The sequence below is a fragment of the Coturnix japonica genome, chromosome 8, assembly GCF_001577835.2.
Source record: "Coturnix japonica isolate 7356 chromosome 8, Coturnix japonica 2.1, whole genome shotgun sequence".
NCBI lineage: Eukaryota > Metazoa > Chordata > Aves > Galliformes > Phasianidae > Coturnix > Coturnix japonica.
Genome location: NC_029523.1, coordinates 13,557,454 through 13,573,241, shown reverse-complemented (window position 1 = coordinate 13,573,241; position 15,788 = coordinate 13,557,454). Strand labels below are relative to the sequence as shown.

The 15,788-nt window shown below is 37.4% G+C and overlaps 1 long non-coding RNA gene across 1 annotated transcript in view; it reads right to left on the bottom strand.

Moving 5' to 3' along the window:
* LOC107317510 overlaps nt 1–14,584 on the bottom strand; it is a 160,573-nt gene extending 145,989 nt beyond the window's left edge. Inside the window, exons 1-2 of the long non-coding RNA XR_004308133.1 lie at nt 14,536–14,584; nt 13,310–13,354 (exon numbers count right to left, since the gene is read on the bottom strand). This is a non-coding gene — a long non-coding RNA (uncharacterized LOC107317510). The remainder of the gene's footprint in view (nt 1–13,309; nt 13,355–14,535) is intronic.
* Between the last annotated feature and the right edge of the window lie 1,204 nt (nt 14,585–15,788).

Sequence of the window (15,788 nt, the reverse complement as noted above, 5' to 3'; positions counted from 1 at the left end):
TCTGGCCACCAGGATCTAAGTGAGAAGGGTTGTCATTAACTAGGCATAAAACATCTATGTAGCATGCCAAACTGAAAGGAATTCATACAGGATTCCAGTGTCATTTCCCATAAATCTTGACCCGACCCCACCAGAATTTTGGTACATTGTCATTTTCTTTACCTAGGTCTCCTAGTTCAGGGTTGTTTTTGTTGGTTTTTTTTTGTTTGTTTGTTTGTTTGTTTTGTTTTTGTTTTTAAATAAACATGCAGTCAAAATGCAAGAAAGGAAACTCAGGTATGATGCTCCTTCTCAACTTACTCCTCCTGTTTCCTTTTAGCTCAGAACATACAATCCCCCAGAGGCAGCCAAACGTTCTGTGGAGTTCGCAAAAGCATGTCTCTCCAGCCAAAGCTGCTGGTAGTCTTAATCTGTTTTGCTAAACATATCCAAAACGAGATGGATGGGAAATGCAGCCTCGCACATTTCACATACAGAGCTATAGCTTTGCAGTGCGAACTGCTGATTTTTGGAGTGTGTCTAGTAACCATTCTGGTGAGTGGAAGAAAAAGCAGATCTGAACATTTCAATCCTGCTCAAAGTCTAAATGAGACACCTACAATACCAAACAAAGAGGTAGCCCCAGGGCACTTTTATACATTTATTATAAAACAAAGATTAAAACAATTATATGGAAATTAAGGATAATATGGAACATTTGTCTTTCTCTCAAAAAGTAACATGGCCTAGTTCAACAAATAGCTTCACAGCATGAGGCACACCACATGCAAAATGATAAAATGGTTTGGATTGAGAGGAAAGCCATAATGGGAATGGCTCAGCTCTGTTTGGGGTGTCTCACACAGATATGGAAGAGATTGTGTTTCACTGCACTATTACTTTTAGGCAGAAAAAACAGTAAGTTTTCACAAATACATAGATACTTGTTTACAAGCTCAAAAAAGCCAAAAGTACCACAGCACGGTGAAAATAGTGGAGCCTATCCTCTACTCAAACACTTTCCACTCAGCACCATTCATAAGAGATGTTGCTCTATACAGAGCTTTAGAATTCTTTGTAATTTTCTCCTAGTTACAAGTGCCTTGCTTAAGCAAATCACAGCTCAGAGATTTTACTCCTAAAAGGAACCATAGATATGTTCAAACATTAAATTGAAGCGATGTTAAGACTTTGGTTTAGTTCCTCTACAGAAGCTCCTCTTTCAGAGAGGTAAATCCTTCTGCAGTAATACAATTGGAAACATTCTGTTCTTGAAACAAGCCTTCTCTATTCTGATGGCACCAAATGATGCCCATTATTATAACCCAAAACATCCCTATCTATTTAATTTCACAGATTTTTCCAAGTTTCATTTTCCAAAAAAAAAAAAGTGTAGTAAGATAAATCATGAAGCTTAAAACAGTATATGCTTTCCCTGGGAGAAAATCTTTTAAGCTAGATCAGGTTGCAAGGAAGAAGGAACAGAACAACCTTCTTTAAGTGATAATTCAAGAGTAAGTGATAATTCAAGAGTAGCCTTGATGTTAAACTCATGACAATACCCAGAAGAAGATGATCAATAACTGGAAGAGTCACCCAAATTCATGTAATACTGAGATATGAGAAACATTCACCTAATGTTCCCCACCCCTCCCCACCCCACCCCAGCAGCTAGAGAGAAAAATCAGTACATTTTCATAGTTTTTGGATTGTAAATAAATATCTTTCTGCTTTTAGTCACAAAAGCTCAGAGAACTTTTGAATTATTGAGTAACAGCATCCTTTGGGGTACGCTAAAACAAGATTTTCATTACTGCCTAATAATATTTATCTGAACGCAACTTATTGCTTAATTACAGTTTTTTTTTAAAAAATGATGATGCAATAATCACTTTTGCTATTCTAAATCACATTCTGAAGTTTACCCAAACAATACAGCAATTTACCTTCACAAAAAAAGCAGAGTACTGTTATAACTTTCTTTTACATGAAATACCATCACAAACATTTCTCTTTGTGTTAACAGGTACATCTGGAATATGGCAATATTACCCACGTAAAACAGCAGCAGTTTGTCCTGCAACAAGTTTAAATGTGACCTAGTCTAAGAAAGCAACAAGAAGTTCTTCACCCTCCTCTTTTGCAAGTGTTTTGAATATAAGAATTCATCAGGATTTAAGGGATTAAGAAGCCACTGTCCATGAAAAAACTACAGATATTTTCATAAGTTTTTTTATGAGTTGGCAGCAAACATTCTAGCTGTGAACTTTGATGAAGCTATAAATATAAAGGACCTTCTGATACTGGCATGATGATAATTCTAAATTTCCTCTTTGCAGCTGCAGTTGATCCCCTGTATTTGGTTTTTTTAAAAAAAACCTTCCTTTGTGATTTAGCAGGGAAAGTTGGCTCAACTACTGTATTGCCTTTGAGCACTTTGAGTGGAAGTTCATGAATTAAACCCACATGGCAACACTGCTCCCTTCCCCACCTTTCCCTTAAGGTGGCTATAAAATGTCAGTAGAACACCAAGCTGTTTATTTTACTTAGCATTTGATTCTGTAAGTAAATGAGTTTCTAGTGGGGCTTACGTGCAAAGAACATGCTTGCAACCAGCTCCTTTATATCACTAAACTTTTATTAAACTATGGCATAAGTACTAAAACAATCCTTACATGCTTAAGTTTAACACTAATAGCAACAACAAAAATAAACCAACCAAAAACCAAACAAGAGTAGGCATGTAGGTAACAGACTTTATGGCAACCTATTCTCTGAAAGACTAGAGTGTTTAATCATCTGGTAAGAAGAAAAATTCTTTGCTACTGACAGCTTTTAAAAAAACTTGATTTCCCAGGGGATTTATCTTCCAGGAATAAAATACAAGGAGGGATTTTTGTCTACATTTTGCTTCATATTTCAGAAATTCTATGGTGACTAGTAATCCTAAACTCTTCTGATAGATTTGCACCACTCTACATAGGTTTGAACATTAAGTGCCAATACATTCTATTTAATTGCCTAGTACACACAAGTAAGACTCATTTTCTCACAATATCTTGGGAAAAGGGCACAATCTGAGACAGAAGGGAATTCTTACCTTGGTTTCTCAGTCTCTAAACAAATACTGGAACAGCTTCAAAAAAAAAAACAAAAAAAACAAAAACAACAAAAAAAAAACCCTCCATGTGCAAAATAAAAACCAGCTAGAAACTGCAAAAGAATTGGGCATCTTGGGACTGCGATGACTGTAGTAACATCACCCACTGTTCCTGATTTTCATTGAGTGGTTAGAAGACCAACAAGAAAGTTAAATTAACCAGGCTGCCCATACACATGCCAGAACTCACTGTGAGATGAGTTACATTTGCTTATATTGGTTCCAAAGCAAACTGAAGATCAGCTCAACTAATGGAAAGTTATCAATCATGCAAAAGAAGAAAGACAATTAGACACAATTGTGTGCCCCGGTGGCGCAAGTGGTAGGAATGCCGCCTTGCAACACCAGGGCCTGGGGTTCGAATCCCCCCTGTGGTGCAAGTGGTAGAAGTGCCGCTCTGCAGCACAGAGGCTCGAATCCCGGGAGTTGGACTCGATCTCTAAGGTCCCTTCCAACCTGCACGAAACTATTACTATTACTATTACCCACTCTTTGTAAATCTAAGAAGCTGGACATAATATCATTATTCACCAGCTCTACATGTGATTACAAAATAAGGTCAAGAATCAAAACCTGCAGCCTATATGGTCTTTAGACTGGATGAATGATAACCTGAGCACTGAATCTGGTGAGCTTGGCTGGGATCCTACATTCAAAATTTTTTCCCATGATACAGTTGAGTAGCATAGTATGTTTGATGATTTAACTAAAAGATGGTAAATAACTATCACTTTTTTTTTTTACAGCATTGTTCTTTAATAGTCTAAAATGTTCTGCCTTGCAATTAAAACTAAATACGTTTTCAAAGAAGCCATAAGTTCAATGAAGAGAACAGAGGATCTCTGTCCATCTCTCCATGTGTCTCCATTTTACAAAGCAGACCACAAACAAAAACATTATCAAATATTAAAGTGACAACAGCTCCTCAAATTTATCTCAGTTTAAGTACACAATTTCCTAAGTTTCTCTTGGAAAAAATACCATCCTAAGGAGCTTAAAAACATATTATTAGTGAACAGTGGTTTATTAGGTGCTCTCAACAGGTCCACTGTAATTAAAAATAGGGCCACACATATCGAAATTAATTCAAGTGCACAGGTGCCTCTATTCGTCTCCTTTGCAGTATTGGCCACATAAAGCTAAAGAAATGCATGGATATAACTTAGAAACCTAATTAGACCATTAGAAGTAAATTTCATTAAGAAAAAAATAACACTAAAAACCTTCAGCTTTAGTGATAAACTGAAGCCATTTCAAGTACTGCATTAGCAAGTAAATCTATCATTGAGTAATTCAGCATTCTGTAACACAAGGCAAAATAAGAGGAATTAGAAAGTGCAATTGCTATTTTGATTATGATGTGCCTTTTTGGGAGGTATAGTATAAGCCTCATATCACTGACAGTAATTATTTTGGCATTTTATTGGCAGGCACAATTGGACAAAATGTAAAAATTTCTAAGAGCAAAACAAGTTCTTGGCTAGATTTCTTCAGCCTGATATACTTCAGACTTTTATTTATGGCTAAATTGAAGCTGGATGTCAAATCTTGGTCCCTGATAACAAAATCTTAATAATTAACTGGCAAAACTGAACATGATCATTTCTGACACACCTACACTGGTAATTATTGCTTTGAGGCCATTTACTAATGAAATTAATGTATTCATTGCCCTAACAAATTAGCATAACTCATACATAATGCCCCACATTTCAAGACCTTCCCAGAAAAACAACACTTAATACCGCAGAGTGAAATGGCAAGGGCATTGCATGGAGACAGTATTCACTGAATTACTGTGTGTTAAAACCACAATAGCTAAGTGTTATAAAGCAAAAATGTAAACACAATGCAGGTATTGAAACCATTAATACTATAGTCAAGAATGTACAATCGATGAATATCTCTGCACTTCAAACAGGCACGTTATTACAATAGCAGTAACCATGGAAGGTAATTAGCTGAATACTTTACATGATGCAAAGTATGAAAAGGAGGCAGTGCAGAAACAATTTCTTCTCCCTCCTCAAATCCACAGTACTTATGGCATGGCTACTGTACTTTTCACCCCAAATTGCCATCCAGATGACTCCAGTGCCTAGAGCAGAAGCCATCAGATAAAGCAACAGTGGAAGACAGGATTAAATACTTTACCTTTGGAAATAACAAAAACACTAGTGGCAGTCTGCTGTCATTTTTAGTTGGTTAGATTCCCTCACTTTAGTCTGGGAAAGGTTTTCTATCTCACTACACAGAACAAAGTTGAGGAGAGCCAAACACCTCATGAACACGTGCAGCTCCACTTCAATGCAGGGCAGGGTTGCAGAGACGCCTGCTGTGTGGGCTGGGGCTGTACTGGGAGCCAGGTGCAACAGACCCAGCACTCACTGGCACCTCTGCAGATACCATTTATTGTGTGAGAAATCAGTGCTTTTGAGTAAGAACTATGTATTTATACACTTCAAAATATTTTTGTAACTTTAAGATGTTGAAAAAATACAGTGAGGTGGCAGAAAAACTGTCTAGGACTCCTCACTGCACAGAATTCACTGCTAGCTTATCTGTGGAAGGCTGGGATCTGAGGATAACTTCACTATATTTTTACTTGCACACAGCTAAGTAGCCAATCCCCAAAGTTAGCTACAACAAGGTTACCGTACCTGTGCTTTTTGAATACCAACATATTCTTGTGACTCCCTCATCCTTCCTTCCTACACAAAAATACTTGCAAAGAAACAGTTTCTTAGCAGATCTTATTGCATCAGCACCCATACAGATGGAAAAACAAAAATTTAAAGGGGAAAATTGTATAATAAGAGTTCCCTTGGAACCCCATCCACATGCACTTTGCTCCAGCCCAGAGACTGAAAGTTCTATCTTATTGAGGTTATTTTTCTGCTCAATAATATTTGTGTTTTCTCCTTTTCCAGACAAACATCTGATCTTTTCAATCATCTGAAGCACATATAATTACCATACAGAACCCACTGCCATGAAATGCATAACTTTTTATTTTTTAACCAGTTTCATATTTCATGCTTATCATGTATGACTGTGGACACTCTCCTCTTGTGTCTTTTAAAGCCAGCTTATCTTCAAAGTCTGAGTTGTCAAGAAATTGGTTCTCTGAACCTTACCCTATTGTCACAAGCAGCCATTTATATACAGCTAGATAAAAACCCATTACTGTTTTATTAGAGTCCATTACCCTCTTTCATCTTCACAATTACACACTCAAGAACTGACTCACATTAACAGTAACCCTTCTTTAAACTCAGATAGTAGGCCTCTGCCCATTTCTACCTATGCTACATAACACTATAGCAGTATGAGCATTAATGAGAACAAGAATCAGGTCTTCGGTATCTTTTTCTTGATGAGCAACAGATAGCATAAATTGGAATATTACTAAATTAAAATGGCAACTAAATGAAGCTCAGAATGCACAGTGAACACTTAAGACACTGTACTAGAAGAAGAGTTTAAATCACCATCAAGTTACAATATGTCTTTACACCAAAACATTATCTGACTCACCTACAGAAAAACACCTGGGATACTACCACACAGAATTTTTCTCATGGCTGTTCTGTTGCATGTAGTTCATAGAAATGTACTAAAATACTCCAGTGACTGATCTGTTCTGTCCAGCTAATAACGATGTACTTCAGTATTGCATACGTTTCATCCTGTTTGAGTTGCACTTTGTGAAGGTCAGTCCTCTCCCACTCCCAGGCACATAGTTCACCTGTTTCTGACTTTAAGACTCTCATTGGTATACAGATATTGTTGGCAATGTGCCTACTTTTAGTTAATTCCTTTGTCTGACATATTGTTACTTCCCTTAAACATGCCTCTGAAATCTTTCTCCCTCCGGGTCAGCTGTAATTTCTGTCCTATGATTTACCATTATATAAAGGTTTACCTTTGTATTACTGACATCCCTAGCAGATGTCTTTGTCTGACCTGAGCGCTCCTCAGCACCTGATACCTTGATTCCAAGTTTGGCTATAAATAATTGTCCTCTCACTGGTTTAACTATAAATAATCCCCTCCCCATCCAGTTGGCTTTTGGCATCAGCTGGTTCTAATTTGAATAAAGATTCTCTTTCCTCTACTGGGTTAAAGCTCACTTTTGTTATTACATCACCAACACAGGAGTTTTACCCATACACAAAAACCCAAGTATTAACAGAAAGATATCAGTAGATGCATAAACCTAAACTTTTTCCTATTCAACTACTTGCTCATTCTGGCACTCCTCACACTCACCTCCCCAAATCACTGGTATCAGTGCACAGTCACTGGACTTGTGCTTACAATCAACTCCCACCTGTGCCCTCCCAGCTTTTCCACCAGAGGCCATCTTGACCACCCCCAGGCAAGCCTCATGGGACAACATCAATAACCCTGCTCACACCTGAGCTTGCTTGTGAGCCAGGGCACACCTAAGGGCTGTGGTTCTATGCAACCTCCATCCACCTCACGCAGTAAATGCCTGCATAGTCATCTTCTGGTCACCAAGGCAAATACACTCCTTATTGAACACGGTCCTACTATCCCCTTCTATGGTACAATATGGATAAGAAGCCATGGTCTTGTGAGCTCTGTAAACAGCAAACAAGTGTCTCCCAGCACAGGTGCTTCAGAGCTTTGCTGTAAGAGCTGCTGTTCTCCTGGAACATGCACCTGGTGCTCAGTGGTCATGAGCTTCTCATCAACACTCACCTGGCATTCTAACACATTTAGCATATTTTAGGAGTAAGGAAATATGTTAAACTCACCACATGACTTTGGATATGAAATTTAGGGGGGGCATATGATGCATTAGAACACTTTTTTAAAGCAAATTCAGAATAATGCTTTAGTCACAACAGGATTATTACTGTAACATATTAGCAACTAGGATTTAAGAGGGGCTGTCTGATAGCTCCTGCAGGAGGAAGGAGAGGGGCAGCAGGGTGGGAAGCAAGTCAGAAACCAACAATTCTTCACCCTCCACTGAAAAAAGCTCATACTTTGAATTTCCAAATATGAAGAGTTTCTCAATGACCTGGCACACTTATTCTTTTAGGATGCTACTTCATATTTCTATTTTCATAAACAGCAGGTAGCTATACCAGGCAACTAATGCTACTTTTCATGGTTTTGCTTCAAGACCATTCTACAGAAGATGGGAAAAAGACAGGTAGGACTAGAACAGGATTTGAGAAAGTGCTTTATTCTTATGGCACCCTCAAGGAAAACAGTAACCATAGTAGCAGTAGGTCTTCAGCAAGACATGCAGTGCGATAATTACAGAAAAGTGTCAACTAACTTTCTCAGAACTCTTGAAGAGTTGGTTTTTGGCTCAAATCAAGTTTATTTACTCAGGTGCATATTCCTCACATCTTCAGTAAAAGCAGAGGAAAAAGAGACTCGATTGCAGAAGAAAGCTGGTTAGACAAAGCATAGAAAAACTCTGAGAAGATATAGATAGCTGTAATTCAATGGCATTAGGTCAATTTGCAGACCTACATTTATTATTTAACATAGAATCATTCCTGCAAAAATGGGCTAACTTGGAGAGAGCCAAAGCACAGACTGATGCTCCTGCATGCAACTTGAGGCACTAAGGCACTGCATAACCAGAGGAACTCTCTGTGACCTTAAGGGCTGTACATACAAGTCTTACTACAAAACCCGTGAGAACTTTCCCTGCTATGATTATAAACTTTACTAAGTTAGACTCTCACAGAGTTATATAACCGTATGTGGTAGTTAATGAAGTGCTGGATGTAAGAATAATAACTGCAATGTTATTTTGCCCCTGGTATGCTTTGCCTTATAAGGATTAAACCTACAGCTAATTCACTTGTGTTTTGTGATCTCTATCATGCTGCAATAATAATACTTAAACTTTATAGCACTTTTCACTTATAAAAAGTACTTTACAAACATTATCTAATTAATAATCTTCACAACAGTCCTGTGACATAGGAATACAGGTCAAATTAATGTTCTGTTTTAATAAACTACTAGCACTTCAGTAAATTGAAAAGTATAAAACACATTAAATTCTCTTAAGAGAAACAAAAGTTAGTGAACAAATTGCAGCTCTCCCTGCAACATTCTAGGTGGGCAATACACACTGCAAACTGCCAGTGATCACCAGCGCTGAGGTCAGTCTCTACAACAAGCATTTTAATTAAGGAGTTGAGAGACTTTTTATTAGAATATAGGGAAACTATTTGGTTCACATTATTCATTCTGTCAGAGAAGATGAGGTTCTTTGTATAAAACTTTGCATAGTGTTGCCTTGATAAAACAAAAAGCCAGTAGCCCCTACAATATTTTGGATGTAAGTATAAAATAAGTGAGACAGGGAATGAGAGGGAATCAGTAAAGTAAGCAGTAAATCTTTACAGCTCAAATTATATCCGCCTAGAGAAGCCAATGCAGACCCATTTTATTTTATGCTTGCCATCTTGTTAGTACTCTGCAGTTATCTCAGTTTGATACACCTCAGCCTTCAATTATTTGTGACCAAAGACAGAACAAGTGTTTGGCATCTGGGGAACACAGCACCAGACAGACTTAGTCACATAGTCACAAACTGAGTTTTCCACAAGGCCGTAACTGATTCAGTACATGGCACGGACACACCTTTGGAATGTACCCATGCAGGTCAGGAAGGTACTACTTGATGAAGGGAAGCACTCCATGCAATGCCAAGGTTCAGAACTATGTAGCAACTGAGGAATGCAGGAAGAAAGGGGAAGGAAAAAATAAGTTTCCTATTTAATGTAGTTCAGAATTGTCTTGAAGGGTTTGGAGACTATATGAGAAAGTACTATCAGATATAAGGATCTTAAAAACCAATCTTTTTACACATAGTTGTGTTCCTCATGTGCTTCAGTGCCCAAGTTGAAACCTGAGCTCTGCTTTGCCCAAAGTGCTGATAACCCACAAAGGCAGCTGAAGTTAAAGGAAGCTGCACATTCAGCACACTGCCCAATGTTAAGCATTCTGGAAGAGGCTGAAGCAGGATGTCTCAGACTGGGTTCCCAAATTAGTAGGTACTTTCAACCTTGAATCACTGTGTCCCAATCTCCATCTGTCAAATGAGGACAAAAATTCCTCCTCATTTCACCAGGGTGTTATGAAAATAACTTCATTAATGGTTTGTGAAGGACTGTAGCGTTGAGTACTGTATTAAAACCTAGGAAGAAATTAATAATTTTGTCTCTGGAGCAAGTTTGGAAAAGCATGCAATAAAAAGAGCCTGAAGGCACACACTGAAAAGGAAAATTTGTTGAAATGTTTCAACAAAATATTTGAACTGCTTATTAAGCACTTTATCCAGTGGATTTCACATATCAATTTTATGATTGTAGACTATCAAGTTTCTAAGAGTTCAGATTTATTCAGTTATCCACAAATGCCAGAATCACACTGATGATTCCATGGCTCACTAGTAATACTTAGAGTTATTGTACAGACCTCTGTCATTTAAGCTCATGGAAAACAAACTAACTAGTATTTCTCAAGAGGAACTAGCATCTCCAGGACAGATCAAGTTTTGACAGTAGACTTTTAGGCGTTTCCAATAACATAGTAGAAATACGAGGCAAGAAAAATTTCAGCCCAGACAAAGTTTAAGATTTATATGTATACAGGTTAGAAAGAGATCATTTGCAGTAGCTTAAGTGAAAATTGTCAGGTAATATTGAAGGAAGCCAATATTCTCTGACCTACATAGAGTACACATGCATACACGGTTCTATTTTGAGCAAGCACCTTCTTTACTAGCAAGTTGTCTTCAACACTAAAGGTCTTTTAGTATTTGTTTTCATTACACACCCCCTAGCTGTTTCTTCTATGGAAAGAATAATACACCTTAACTTCCCTTAAATAACATACAGATGACTAATCACTGTGGCACCCAGGAAAGATATGTCAGGTAAAGTAAATATTCTGGAAAGAATGAACCCTCAAGCTATTTCTGCCAAATACTCTTACCTGGAACTGTCACAATGATTGTGGTACAACCAAAGAAGGAGCCTTTGATTTTCTGAATTAGTAAACTGCCTGATGAGTAGTGAAAAGCCTACTGCCACTTAATTTAAATCAGTGGCATTTAATAGAGACAACAGAATCAAGCTACCTTTCACAACTATGACATTGAGACTATCAAAGATGGTTTTAATATGTGAGTGAGGCAGAACTAGAAAACAATTATGGGCTGCTGTACTGCCATTTGTCCAATGTATTTAAGTATTAGCAATGTAATGGCTGCTTTTTGGTTGAACAGCTTTATATTGGAATGGGTTTATAGAGGAATGAAGATAAAACTAGAACTGTAACTCCTCCAATATCTGCCTAGGTTAAGCATCCCCATGTCCCTTCTAAATCCAGACATTATGAAACCAAGTGAGCAGAGCAGATCTCTTGTATGGGAAAGAGGAACAGTCTCTCATCCTGAACCTTAACCACCAGAACCAAATTTAGTCCTGAGCTAACTGAAAAACAGATCACTGTAAAAAAAAACTTTCTCTAAGCAAAATATGTCAGAAGGCAGAGAATCCATGTACGTCGGTGCAGAATCAGGAATCAACAGTACTGGGCCCCTTCACAACTTTTCCACAATACTACAACAAAATACCGAGACAGTACCACAGACAAGAAGTAGCTAATGTCTTGAATGTATGCTTAAAACTCCCAGTTTATCAAGGCAAAGTAAAAGAAAACAAAGTAGCTTACTTCTTGCTACAGTTCCTTACAGTAGTTCCTCACACACTGTGAACATTCGTTTGATAACAATGAGGTATTTTGCTTGTCCATATCTATTCCCATACACTCTGTGTTATACACAGTAATAGTTCGTTTGTTTCTTACATGCATCTGGAACATACACCTATGGAATGCAGCAGGGAGATGCATACACAGAAAAGCCTGGGATAGACCTGAAAAGAATAAACTCACTTCAAAGGAGAAACTTCAGCAGAGAGATTCAGAACTTGGTTGGACAAGAAGGATGATGAGAGGAAGGCAAAAGATAACAGAAGCTGCAGTTCGCTATGTGACACTCATGAGGATTAGCATACATAATTACAAGCAGCTACTAATAGTGTCCTCACAGGTGGACTGCATCTGACTGATGTCAGTGAAAGTTCCTTCCAGCACAGGGTCCAGCATGAATTTTTGAGAGTCTGTTCTGACAGTAAGATATTCTTAACTTATTAATATACTTCTGGCAAGAATAAATGAGGGCTAGGGGAAATATCCCAAGCCATATTAATGTGAACCAAAAGTTTGCTGATAAACTACTAATATGAACAGCCACCTATTTCTTCTGTACTCTTCTGCACACCTTTGTAATACATAGTTAAATCACTTCATAAAATATCGGACAAAAAAAATGCAAGCTTATGTCTTCTCAAGCAACTTATCTCATGACTCTCAAATTAGAGGAACATTCTCTTTCAAACAAAAATAAATCCACTCCCATTTGTACTGAAAACATAAGAGAATACCTTTTACATTTGTCCACAGCAGGAGACAACTGACTGAAAAAGATAGGGATGTATGCAATCACAAATAAGAATTCACACCCAAGAAATGAGGAAATAAGTTGAAATTTACTTGGCGTGTAANTAGACCTCAACTCCTTGTATTTTGATGAAAAGATTCTTGACAGGTTACACAGAAAAACAATTTCCCTAATACAGTTTTCTGCTTCGGAAATAGTTATTAGCGTTAGAATAACTTACAACATTTGAGAACACACTGCATATCTGTAACTGCCATTTTAAAAGCACAAACCTACTTAAGTTGATAAAGAGACTTAAGATCAAGTCCAACTATCACACTACACTATGAAGTCCACCATTAAACCACGTCTCAGAGAGCCTCAACTCACAAAGTTCATTCTTCATCACCTCCAGGGATACTTTCACCACCACTTCCTTGGACCACTCATTCCACTGCCTAATCATCCTTTCTGTGAAGAAATTACTCCCTACGTAAAACCTCTATCACCCCTAATGAAATTTGAGGCCATTTCTATAACTATTAACCCAAAAGTATTATAATTAGATTTTGTTTTCTTAATATCCAATCATTGATTACACATCAATAAATTCAACATTTCTTCAAGTTTTTTCACATATGAAAAGTCACATGACTTACCAATGCTGTAAGTGCTTTGCATCTCAGTTATCTTCTATGAGAACACTGAAAAAAACCATAAGAAAGAAAAAAAACCTTAGTAATAAAACTTTTTCAGTCAAATATACAGCCAAAAACTTTTTAGTGTGATCCTCCTAGCGGGGGGAAGGGACAAGGCCAGATTTATAATGAAAAATGAATGTCTTATCACCATAAAAATCTGGTTCTTGTTTGATAAAAGGCACGTTTCTTCCATTTATATTTTCCATATTACACAAATACATGTACTATGAGTCAATGAGGTATAGAAAGATAAGCTTCAGACACATTACAGACAATCAACATAAACCTCTGTTCTGCTCTGAGCCCACGAAAACAATCAAGGTTTATGATGTTCAGCCATTGTCTCAAGGAAAGCAAGTGCAGCTTTGATGAGACAATGTACTCAAAGTACCATGAGTTTTTGCAGTAGAAGGGATGACATGCCAAGGAAAATGATTACCCTAAGTAAAATGGCAATTGAAAGCATGATTATCAAATTCAAAATATATATCTTACAGAGCCCAAATATACCCACATTGCAGACACTAAAATAAGAAAACCAACTGATTCTTACACACATACATAGGAGTCTGCTTACCTTTGGTACATCAACATTAGAGAAAGTTCATTAAAATGCTAAATAAAATATATTTTAAAAAAAAACAAAACAACAAAGAACAACTAAAGACAATAGTATTTCTTGAAAGCTCTGAAAGGTGAATTTTTCTTAAAGGTGCATAATGAATGCTTGAGAGATGACGGTCAGCAAATTGCAACAAGGGATATAAAAATTAAATAATCTTAAACAAACAAGCAAATACAATAAAATGCTAACACTTACCCCAGTGAAACTGTGCAAGTCCCTAAACTCTGGAGATGTTCAAAAATCAACTTCACCAGTCCTGAACAACCTGATTCAATCTCACCCTGCTCACAGCACTAAAGAGTGTGTTACATCTTGCTGACCTGCTTTAGAGCCCATAGTTTCTGACTTCAAGCTGACTACTTCTAATGCTCTAAAGAGAACAAAGTCACTTCTCCCCTAAAACAAATCAGAATTTTAAGATGGAAGAAACTTGATCTTTCATATGGTAAACTAGAATTAATTGTGGTTCAAAGCATAACAATAAATAAATACTGATGTTCTGCTTATGAAGAAGCAAAAATGAGAAATACTTATATACAAAAAGAGCACTAGCACTCACTCAGCTGGTGAAGGCTCTCCAACAACGCAGCATGTCCTCACAAGAAGCAGTCTAGGTGCAAAAATTGCTCATTCTTCAGTGGCTGGCCCTTATATGCGCCCAGGGGGTCTCTACCCTTGGTCCATCCCTTCTGGTCACATGGGTAACGCAGGTGCAAGCAATCTGCCTGTGCTCCCTGGGCCAGCCACACCCCTTCACCAGGTGCTCAATCACCAGTTCAAGCTGTGACTTAACAGCTCCCCTACAACTGATTAAATTTTTCTACAATGAAAGGCAACATTTCCAGTAAGGAAAGTTCTTAGCTTTATCTTTCACCTGAGAAAGACTGTGAAGAAAGGATATCTCATACTGAACTACTTTGTTCAATATGGTGGCTTCTTAAAAATCCTGTAAAGTTGAGATGTGGCCCAGAATAAAGATGAAACTTAAGTTCTCTACTATGCTTATTAGATTGGTTTCCAAATGAAAGCACAGAGAGGGCAGAGAAAAGGTCAGAGTGAAAGGGTGGGTGGGAAAGTTAAGTTCAAAGCAGCTGTATAGTTTCAGTCTTATTAAGATGGGCCAATTACTGAACAGGTGTGACTATCACATGTTTACAGGAAATTGATAATTAATGCAAGAAAGGGAAAGATCAACTAATATTTTTCAGGAATATCTGAGGACAATCTTTCTGAAACACTTTCTGTGAGGCAAGAAGGAGATGAAGTAATGAAGAAGTTTTTGAAAAAAAATGTGACACTGAGGCTTTTGCCATTCTCAGAAAGTGACTTGATTGTGGTCTCAAAGGTGAAAATAAGATCCAGTTAAGATTTCATCTCTGAAACCACTGAATTAGATCCCAGTAGCAGGAGTTTAGTCAAAATAATAACTCTGGAAAGGCCATACGGGGTTCTCTCTTCTATGGTTTTATACTTCTTTCTACAAGCAGCTCCAGTGACTTTTAAACACAGAAATCAAGCTAAAATGTTTAAAATAAGGAGAACTTAATTGCAGGCTGAAATTCACAAAAAAGTTTTGAATACCAGATCATGCAGACTAAAACACCAGGGTGCATAGCAGGAAAGATAAGATAGGAATGAACCAGAAATTACTTAAGGTTAATGAAGTATCTCTCTCTTCATTTCATTGTTACCTGACCTCCCTATTGTAGAGTTTCAGAAACCAGCATTTCAAACTATCCATATTTACAAGTAACTCCTCCAGTGTATTCTCAGTTTAAATAAATATCATTTATTTATTTATTGTTTGAGTTG